Source organism: Saccopteryx leptura, chromosome 12, assembly GCF_036850995.1.
Source record: "Saccopteryx leptura isolate mSacLep1 chromosome 12, mSacLep1_pri_phased_curated, whole genome shotgun sequence".
NCBI classification, from domain to species: Eukaryota; Metazoa; Chordata; class Mammalia; order Chiroptera; family Emballonuridae; genus Saccopteryx; species Saccopteryx leptura.
In genome coordinates this window covers 32,872,653-32,883,938 of record NC_089514.1, presented here as the reverse complement: position 1 = coordinate 32,883,938, position 11,286 = coordinate 32,872,653, and positions in this window count along the sequence as shown.

Genomic DNA, 11,286 nt, shown 5'->3' with positions numbered 1-11,286 from the left:
ACAAGAAATCACACTCCAAACTAAATGAATAAAGGAAATTTTTTAATTGATTTTGAGAGAGAGTGAAACATGAAGGGAGAGAGAGAGAAAGAGAGAGAGAGCAGAAGGTGTGAGAATGAGACGCATCAACTTATAGTTGCTTCATTTTAGTTGGTTATTGATTGCTTCCATATGTGCCTTGACCAGGGGGCTCCAGCTGAGCCAGTGACTCCATGCTTGGTTTAGAACACTGATGGCATCTATTTGTTAATTGTCTATCTTCTGACAATTATATAAAGAAATCCCTTCTTTTACTTGGTAATTTGACTCTTAACATAAAATGTAACATTTTTAAAATCACTTCTCTCAGTGCCTTCTTCAGAATTTAGAACCAAATACCTTTACTGAGTCTCCATATTTCACTTGAAAAAATAGTTATAAAGAGGTCAATAAGATGTTATTTTCCTTTCACCAGTTATCAATTTCTTATTTTAAAAAATTAGGCATTGTACCCCAACAGAGAATTTTACTGTTTTCAATTCTGATGTTGTTATATTATACAAGGTCTTACCTGTATCGTATTTGAAAACATATGGCATTTATTAGATATAGAAATACCATTATTAAGGATCAAGTGATATGTTTCATATTTAAAAACAATGCCTACAAATCTACCCAAGGAAACTAGCCTGGTACTAGCTTTTTGATTAAAGCTGGGTCATAAGCATATTTGAGACTTCCAGTAAAAATGAATTCACCAGCATCTAGAAGCAATGACTGAAATTTTGGTGGGTAGATTTTCTTGGCCTTGGTTTCCTAATCTTGAGATAGGAAACTGAATCCTGTATTACTTAATGAAATTATGTAGCAGAATTTCATTATTTGGCCTCTCTAGTTACTTAATACTGAATGCTCAAGGAGGCATATAGGGTTACTTAATACCTCATGCTGAACTAGGTAAATAATCAGGCCAAAACATAATGAAGCCAGACTTTTATATGTGTATGATCAAAAATAACCTCTAGATGTTTTGATGATCAAAAGAGTAGACTGTTAAGCAAATTATTAAAAACTTGGAATAAGGCAAGAAAGGGTATGGCAGGACTTTTCAATATCACTCTGAAGTATTGATTAACAGACTGAACCAAGAATTATTTAATTATCTAAAGGAATGTATCCATGCTTGATTTGGCTATTTTCTGTTAGCTAAACTACTGGTCTCTATGTCATATGTTAACTTGTAGATATTGTCAGAGAGCAAATTGAAGAACAACTACTGGTGAGTTTACCAGAGATAAGAAACTTTGAAGGAAGAAAGAATATTTGATTGAGCACCACCCAAGTATCAAAAACTATACATTATTCACATAGTCATAAAAACAACCTTGCGTGGTAGGTGTTATTATCCTCATTTCACAAGTAAGACAGTTGAAGTTCAACAGGTAAAATGACTTGCCACCTAATTTAGCTAGCAAGTGCTGGAGCCAGGTGTCAAACCCTGAATGTTCTCTTTTCAAAACCTATGCTCTTTTTGCTACATTATTCTACCCCCATAGTATAAACTTGTTCCTGATGAGCACAAAGTTATACCTATCACTTCTGCAAACTGAAAATGATATCTGTCACCCCCCCCCTCCCCACAAAGAATACGCTAGTTAGAAAGACTCATGATGAGAAATACAAGTATATGTTCTGCGTGCATAGAGTAAAAGATCAGGGAGTCATCTCCTGAAAACCACCAAGAGTTCAGTTGAAACTGCCCTTTATCACCTAGCAAGATGGCCATTAGACGTGTGTAAAACAAACTACCCCTTAGGAAAACCTGGCTAACCAATAAATCATTTAAAGTGCTTCACGGACATTAACTAAATACATTTTCACACATCCCTGTGAACCAACCACGCAGCCCTTCACAAAAGGGTCCTAATTCGTTTACACACATTCAAAGGTGAGAGAGTGTAAAGTGGAAGGTCAAATGCCGCTAACAACATTAGACTTACCCGAGGCCTCGAGCAGTTTCAGGCCATTCCAGCTGAAACACCACTAAGTTAATCAACTTCTATTGTTTCCCTTAACCTGCTTAATGAAAATATCATTACCATTTGAGCCAGAAGGCTGTGAAACCAGGCAGGTCATTTAGAAACTTTTTTCCCCTTCTAATTGTCCCACTCTGACCTGATCAATGCTGATCAATGCTCAGCATCCTTCGCCTGAGAAACAATGGCAGATAGTATATAATATTCCCTTCCCTAACCGCCACGGTACCTTTTAGAAGGCAGCGAACTGTGAATTTCCCTCTGATTTAAAAACAACTATTCTACAAAAAGGAGAATTTGTCTTAACCTTTGAGGAAGACCCAGGGCAAAATAATTGTTACACTACCATCTCATTCTCACTTGATTTTTTTAACTGATAGGAAATGTGAGTTAACCCGAAAAGAAAAGTGTGCAACTTGGGAATGGAGCGGGAGGTGCAATTTTTTGTCCCATAAAAGGGCATGGAAGATGGTGCGGTCGGGCCAAGTTTCACACATGAAAATTTAATATGTATTGTGTTTTATGAGTTTTCATTTTTACACATACTTCAATGTAAAAAATAAAAAAAAGAAACGAAAGAAAAAATAACCTCTCCCAAGCTCATCCCCACTCGTCTTTCCCACGCCAGGAAGTGGTCCCTGAAGCCACCAGTTGCTCAAGCTGGAAACAGAAGTCACCCTCGACTCCCCCTTTGTCTTATCTCCTGCATGCACTCCATCAAGTTTTATCAATTTTACTTCTGAAATCTGCCCCCAAACTGTTTTTCTCATCTCCTCTTCTTGCACCTTTGTCCAAACCAGTAAAGTGCATGAGGCTCCTGGGGTAGGGATAAAGAGCTTTCTCAAAAGTATAGACATTTGGGGAACACCACGATTGGTAACAGAATGAAGTAGAAGAGATGCTGAAAAAGGGGGAGAAACAGAATACAACTGAGATAAGCAGAGAATTTAGACAGAAATGATCAGAGACCTAAGGTTGACTCTCCAGCATTTTCCAGTCTGAAGACAAGGACAGGTGTGAAGGAAATGTGAATTCACGATGTGATTCTTAAGTTTAAGATTTGCCGTATATGAACTTCCACTCTTATATAACTTCCAAAGAAGAAGATTTCTGTATAGTTTTTTTCAAGTTGAAATCCTCCAGCTAAAATACTAAAAATATAAACTAATTGAGTAATCTTTAGAATGTCTTGTTCTTTTGATTGTTTTTGAATATTTCGGTAAATACAAATTGTTTTATTTTGTATATATGTAACTTGATCAAAGAATCCAAAGGCCAATGGTCAAATTCATTGTGATAAAAACAAGTTTTCAATCTTCCACAGGAAATTGTTCACTTGTTCAGACAAGTCAAAATTCAGTTTGGAAAATATTTCTCTACTCCATAATCTTAAAAATTCTGAGAAGAGTCTGTTTCCTGCAGTGTTCTTCATTAAATGATATTTAATCTTAATTTTAAAAATTAATATTTATTATATTCAAGGCATATTCATGTATTAAAAGGTAACTTTAGAAGAGAATATACCAAGACTTTCATCCAGATATAAAATAAACACGTGTCAAAGCTTTTATTCAATTCATTAGTTACTGAGGGAACCAGTAAGATATAACAATTGGTGCAAAGGAGAATTCAAAAACCACACATACATGGACATTAAGAATGGTGGAATAAATTTGCTAAACAAATGTAAAAACTTCAAAACTGCTCAATATCCATAGGGCTATAATCAACTAAATCCCAACTAGATGCAATTTGCATATCTATGGACAAGAGTAATTTGCATTACTATAAGTATTATGTAATTTATAGCAATATAAAATAATACAAAGACAATAAAAGATTCAAGGACCCTATAGAATCAGATAATCTGGACAATGACCAGTTTACCACTGAAGACAAACATATCTTGGTCTATTTCTAAGTCTTTCACAAATTTTCCCTATAAATAATACAAAAAGTACTAACTCCCTGTGGTCTAATGCACAAAATCTGGAGGGAGGTGACTGAAAAAGAGGAAAATAAACATTATAACTGAATAGATTATAAGACACATTGGGATTTATCCCAAAAGACAAAAACTGAGAATTTCCCAGTACACACAGTATTCACAAGGATGATCGCCATTCTGACCTGCTGGTGCCTGTGCTGAATGCATACTTAAGCAAAGGTAGAAACAAAGAAGTCTGAGAAGTCAGTGGAAGTGGAGGGAAAGAGTTACAATCCAATCAAGAGCCATGGGGCTTGATGGAACAGGCAAAATGCAACAGGTCTTAAAGGAGAAAGTTTTTATGATTCTGGTAATCATCTCACAAAGTATGTGTAGATCAAATCACCACATTCTACACTATAAATATAAACAATTTTTTGTGTCCATTACACCTCAACAAACTTGGAGGGGAAAAAGAAAGGAGGGAGATTTTACGTAAGTAGAATATGAGGTGTAGAGAAAAAGTATTTCAAGTGAAACGAATAGTAAGAGAAAAGCGACATATAATGTTCCTGGCTTGTAGTTTCACATAGTTGGTTGGAATGAGAGCTAAACAGAAGAAATGGAGATTGAGGTCAAATCACATTAGGAGGCTAAGGATTCATTTTGTTCCACAAAAGTTTTAAGCATGGAAATGACAAGATCAATATAAATCTGAGACAAATAATTCTAGAAGCAATTGGGAACGAAGAGATTGAAAAGTGAAAAGTTAGAGGCAAGGAGGCCAGTAGAAACCTGTGGCAGTGGTCAGGCTGGACCTGAACCAGAGCCTCGTGGAGGAAAAGAGCTTCAAGGAAGGTGAAATGAACACAATATGATGATTCACTAAAGAAGTGATTTTAGTTTTTTGACCATGCATTCATATCAGTTGTTGGGCAGATAAAATATATTATGCTCACTTTGTTAAAGATGGCGCTGCCCACGAGGAGGCCATCGCCCAGGTGATATTAATGTGTGTCTCTGAGGGCTGTGGGCAGGCAGGATCCTTGTAGCCTGGAGCTTGGTTTTGGGATTAAGCCTTTCTCACCCTTTTTGATGTGGGGTGGTACAATCCCATCATGCCTCAGAGAAGTGACTTTGTATCAGAGACTTCCCTATTTTGTATATTGGATTAAAGGTTTTGATTTCTACACTACAAAATGGGGGAAGAACAGGAGCTTGCTCTCTTGGTTCCTGAGATTCATTAGAGGAGAGAGCAGAGAGGAGAGCAGAGAAAGGCCACGTGGAGGAGGCCAGGAGAAGCAGCCAAGATGGCGGAGTGCTGAGTGAGAAGCCAGTTTGTGCAGAGTTTGTGCAGGGAGAAGGAAGGAGATGGGGAACAGAGGTGAATGAGTCTGGTGAACTAGAAACCTTTGATTCTAGGAAACTCGGATAAGTCAGTAGCTTTGTGAGCACTGAATGAGTGGGTTTTGGAGCCCAGTGTGTGTTTTTACTTGCCCACCGGGTGCAAGCTAGGATTAAAGATGATGGCCCACCAGTTTTTGGCTCCGTTGTTTCTTTACCGACTGTTCGAATCCAATGCGAACCTGCATGGGCCAGGCAGCTGTGATGGTGGCTCTGGCTACTGGCTTTACATCAGTTAAAAACTTGAGCATGCACCCCTCCTACTTATGCACCAATTTATTTAGTTATAAAATATGTGCTGCTTTACTAATAAACTAATGCCTGCAATTTGAAACATTTGATGAGGGGAAGGGGGAAAAGTCCCCTTTCCTTTCTCTAGTTCTGTCTGGCTGGCCAAACAATCAAATCAACAGGAGGCAGATTTAATATTGTGTACACTTGAACTTCACATGCATGAGAGTCAAAGGTGGGAAGGGGGACTGAGGTACAGAAGACGTCCTGAGCTATGGATGAGGTAAATTGCCTTGGGGCTTCAAATGGTTATTGCAAGATGATAAGAGCAGACCTTTAGAAAACAGAAGTTCTCCCTGCCCTACAGATAAATAATTAAAAAAAAAAAAGTTCTCTCTGGTAATCTCTTCTGGGCAAGAGGTCTAACTCAAATTCTTCTAGGTGGTTGTGAGGGGTGGGGGAACCTCTCTGGAACTGGAAGCCAAAATTGCCTTTGGCTCAAAGTAATCTGCACATCGCTGAGGCACATCTGGGGGCGGCTGTTCTGGACCTTCACACGTACATGCGCACAAACTTTGTTTTGCTCTCAATGAGCGAGCTTTAGCGCATGTGTAGATCGTTAATTTGTTAATTTTGATGGCTTCATACCACAAGTAACTCTCATCTGAAGGTACCATAAATTTGGAGCAAGAGTCATGTTTTTTAACTGTAGTACTCCAGCCCGCTGGGAACTACCAGTGTCACATGGAAGAAACCTACTCAAGACACAAACTTACGTCAAGAGCAAGGGGGAGTAGGACTGCCAAGGGAGGCAAAGAGGGACCTCCTGAATTTTCTTCTCCCTCAGCGTTTATTGAACAGAAGCAGAACAGAGATAACAGGATTACAAGGGAGGGAGGCCAGGTGATAAGGGGAAAGAATGACTAATGGCCATTTTGCTGACGTGGAGAACAGGCTAATAAGTACATTCTTTTTCTTTTGCTAAATAACAAGCACAAGTAAGGGGCAATCTAGAACCTCTAGGCTAGTTTTCTAAAGCCTGTTCACATGCATTCCTTTGTGTCTGCACAAAGGTCACCCACTCACACAGTTTCTTGGTGTTTGCACCCAAGAAACATTCACGCAGGGCTTTTAACTAAAGTTCCCCAATCCAAGTTGTAAGGCCAGGAGCCACCATCGTGGCCATTCACATGCAGGTTCCCATTGGATTCGGGCAGACGATAAAGAAATGGCGGAGTCAGAGGACGGGGGGCCATCCTATTTATTGGTGTCTCACCAAGACAGGCAAACCACAAAAGAAGACCAGGGAAAAGCAGAAAACCAGCTCTTCCCATGAAGGGCAAGGGATCAGGGAAGTCCCTGCAATTGTGATAGCAGAAACTGTGTGTCCAAGCTCCTGGTCTGTCCCACTTTATAGTGTAGAAAACCAAAATCCCTTAATCCAATAAACAAAAAAGGAAGTCTCTGATACAAAGTCACTTATCCAAGGCATAATTGGATTCCTCATGAGAGTGCACCACCCAGATCATACAATCAGTCAAGGGTGTGGGGAAAAGCTTAGTCCCAAAACCAAACCTTAGGCTACAACGACCTGGCCTGCTTATAGCCTGTCCCCCACACCCAATATAAGTCACAAGTGAGCAAACATATATATCATATTTACAAACTTATTTGACCAACACAAGTCATAGAGGGCTCAAGGTTAGATGGGTGATTCCCTGCATTTAATGAGTGAACATAAACTTATTTCAAATACTTCAAAATTTTTTCTGGTTTCTTGCAAATTTTAGTTGTCCATATACATACGTCATGTATGCAATATAACCTGTGTTTATGCATATATAATATTGTAAAGCCAGTAGGCAGGGCCATTATCACAGCAGCCCGGCCCATGCAGGTTCGCATTGGATTCGGACAGTCAGTAAAGAAACAGCAGAGCCAAAAACTGGTGGGCCATCATTTTAATCCTAGCTTGCACCCGGCAGGCAAGTAAAAACACACACTGGGCTCCAAAACCCACTCACATTCAGTGCTCACAAAGCTACTGACTTATCTGAGTTTCCTAGAATCAAAGGTGTAAAGCCAATAGCCACGGCCACCATCACAACAGCCCGGCTCTTGCAGGTTTGCATTGGATTTGGACAGTCGGTAAAGAAACAATGGAGCCACAAACTGGTGGGCCATAGTCTTTAATCCTAGCTTGCACCCGGCGGACAAGAAAAAACATACACTGGGCTCCAAAACCCACTCACATTCAGTGCTCACAAAGCCACTGACTTATCCGAGTTTCCTAGAATCAAAGGTTTCTAGCTCACCAGCCTTATTCTCCTCAGTTCCCCATCTCCTTCCTTCTCTCTGCACAAACTCTGCACAACTGGCATCTCACTCAGCACTCTGCCATCTTGGCTGCTTCTCCTGGCCTACTCCACGTGGCCTCCTTCTGCTTTCTGCTCTGCTTTCTCCTCTAATGATAATCTCAGGAACCAAGAGCGCAAGCTCCCGCTCCGTCCCCATTATATAGTGTAGAAATCCAAACCCTTAATCCAATATACAAAATAGGGAAGTCTCTAATACAGTCACCCTCTGAGGCATGATAGGATTGTACCAACCCACATCAAAAATGGGTGGGAAAGGCTTAATCCCAAAACCAAGCCCCAGGCTACAAGGATTCTCAACACACATTAATATCACCTGGGCAACGGCCTCTTTAACAAAGTGAGCATAATACATTTTATCTGCCCAACAAAAGGTTTGTAGCTCGTCAGACTTATTCAACTCTGTTCCCCATCTCCTTCCTTCTCCCTGCACAAACTCTGCACAAACTGGCTTCTCACTCAACACTCCGCCATCTTGGCTGCTTCTCCTGGCCTCCTCCACGTGGCCTTTCTCTGCTCTCTCTCTCTGCTCTCTCCTCTAATGCTAATCTCAGGAACCAAGAGAGCAAGCTCCCATTCTGCGCCCATTTTATAGTGTAGAAATCAAAACCTTTAATCCAATATACAAAATAAGGAAGTCTCTAATACAAAGTCACTTATCTGAGGCATGATGGGATTGTACCACCCCACATCAAAAAGGGTGGGAAAGGCTTAATCCCAAAACCAAGCCCCAGGCTACAAGGATCCTGCCTGCCCACAGCCCTCAGAGACACATATTAATATCACCTGGGCGACGGCCTCCTCATGGGCAGCGCCATCTTTAACAAAGTGAGCATAATATATTTTATCTGCCCAACAAATATATATCTGATTGTGGGTCAAATAAGTTTGCAAATATGATGGATATAGTTTGCATTGGGTGTGGGGGATAGGCTGTAAGCAGGCAAGGTCCTTATAGCCTAAGGATTAGTTTTAAGACTAAGCCTTTCCCACCCTTTTAATATCATACTAAGATCTTCTCAGCACTAAGCTTTTCCCCACACCCTTGACTGTTGCATGATGTAGGGTGGTGCACTCCTATTAGGAATCCCATTTAAGCCTCAGATAAGTGGTTTTGTATCAGAGAGTTCCTTATTTGTATACTGGCTTAAAGGCTTTAATTTCTACACTATAAAATAAGGGAGACCAGGGGCCTTGTCTCTTGGTTCCCGAAATTAGCATTGCAGAGGAGAGGCAGCCAAGATGGCGGAGTGCTATAGGAGAAGCCCATTTGTGCAGAGTTTGTGCAGAGAGAAGGAGATGGGGAACAGAGGTGAATAAGGCTGGTGAGGTAGAAACCTGCTTCTAGGAATACTCAGATGAGTCAGTGACTTTGGGAGCCCTGAATGGAAAGGGAAGTGTTTTCCCATTGTGTGTATTTTCTCTCCTGCCAGGTGGGAGCTAGGATTAAAGGTAATGGACCACCAGTTCTTGGTTCCATTGTTTCATTACTGTCTGTCCGAATCAAATGCGAACCTGCACAGGCCAGGTGGATGTGATGGTGGCCATGGCTACTGGTTTTACACTGATACATCTATATACTTTTACTTAAACCATGTAATGTAGCTGATGAAGAGCTTGTATGAGAAGATTCCATTCTGTATATTCTTCTTGTGTGCTAGGTCTTGTATAATTAGAATCATCTTCAATCCACATTCCCCATAGGGATTTTTAAAGTCACTTTCCATTTTGAGAGTTTAAGTGAAAGTAGATAATATAATCTGGTAATATGGTTCATAGGCTTAAAGGCACAGTATGCTCTTCCCTCAGGACTCCTTTCCAAGTGCACTTGCATGACTCTACATAAAGACCGAATCAGCATACCACATATTAAACATTAATGAAGCCTTACTTTATTGTTCTTAGGAATGCTAAAATAACTTTCTAAGCCCAAGATAAAGCTTGTCCTGGCCCAGGGTACCACATCAGCAAACCAAAATTTAGAGAATTTCCCTGCCCCTGTAAATACTCTACTTAACCAGAATGTAGTATATCCAGTTGGCCAATGACAACCCAACCCTAGGCTCTATACTAAATTCCTTGTTTTTTCTCATCCCAAACAGGGTTGACTATGTGGACCTGGCCAATTAGATATTTTCTATTTTTCTCTCCTTGTTCTTCATTTTTTTATTCTATAAACACTTCTGCCTTCACCCTATTTTGTAATTCTCTGAAAAGTAATAAAAACAAACATTTTCTTTAATCATTTTTAATGGGAATTAACTATAAATAAAAGTTTTAGTACTTGGTTCTAACTACCCAATAACTCATCTTGTGAACACCTTACCCCCATTGGAAACCAGACTTTAAATAAAGCAGAGGAGCAAGAAGATGAGTTAAAGATGAGCAGGAATGACTTGAAGGATAGTGGTGTCAATGAACTAAATGGTAAACATGAAAGCATGAATGGGTTTGGAAAGAAAATAGACCTGGTTTCCAACACATTGAGTCTGAGGTACCACGAGATACTCAAAGAAGCTGTCCTGACGTACGTGAAAGGGTTCTGGAGCAAATGAGAGGTATCCAGGTTACATCCTTGGATTCAGTGTGATAATTGGGTCAACTTGTAATGTAGGTTTCCCAAGAAGAAAAACAGGAAAACAAGATAATTCTGAAAAGCACTTTCATATTGAGGGTTTGAAAAAGTAAGAGACCTCTTCTTAACGATGCATGGTATAGAGACCAGCTCTGCCAAGGACAGTCCTGAGTGGAAGGCACCACAAAACTTAAAGAAAGCACAGACACAAGATGCAGAAAAGATAGGACCAGGGGTCTCCCAGCCTCAAGGACTGAGAGCCTCCATATGTGAGTCCTTGTCATATTTATTCGTTTTCTTTATCTACTTATCATAAATCTTCAGTGCATGAGGTAATAATCCTCTAGTCCAGTGGTTCTCAACCTTTCTAATGCCATGACCCCGCCATACAGTTCCTCATGTTGCAGTGACCCCAAGCCAAAAAATAATTTTGGTGGCTACTTCATAACTGTAATTTTGCTAGTTATGATTCGGAATGTAAATACCTGATATGCATCATGTATTTTCCGATGGCTTTAGGCGACCCCGCTGGGGTCGCGACCCACAGGTTGAGAACCACTACTCTAGTACATCAGGGAAAGCTTGCTTATAAGCAGGTACTCGGGGAGATAGGAAATGGCAAACAGAGTACAGAAGCTTCTTGTGCTGATGATAATCACGTGCATGCCTGCCAGAACAGCATTCTGTTCCAACAGGGACCCAGCGTTCCTAAGTCCGCACAAATGGTATCTGTTCAAGGCCAACTTCCATTCTCAGGCC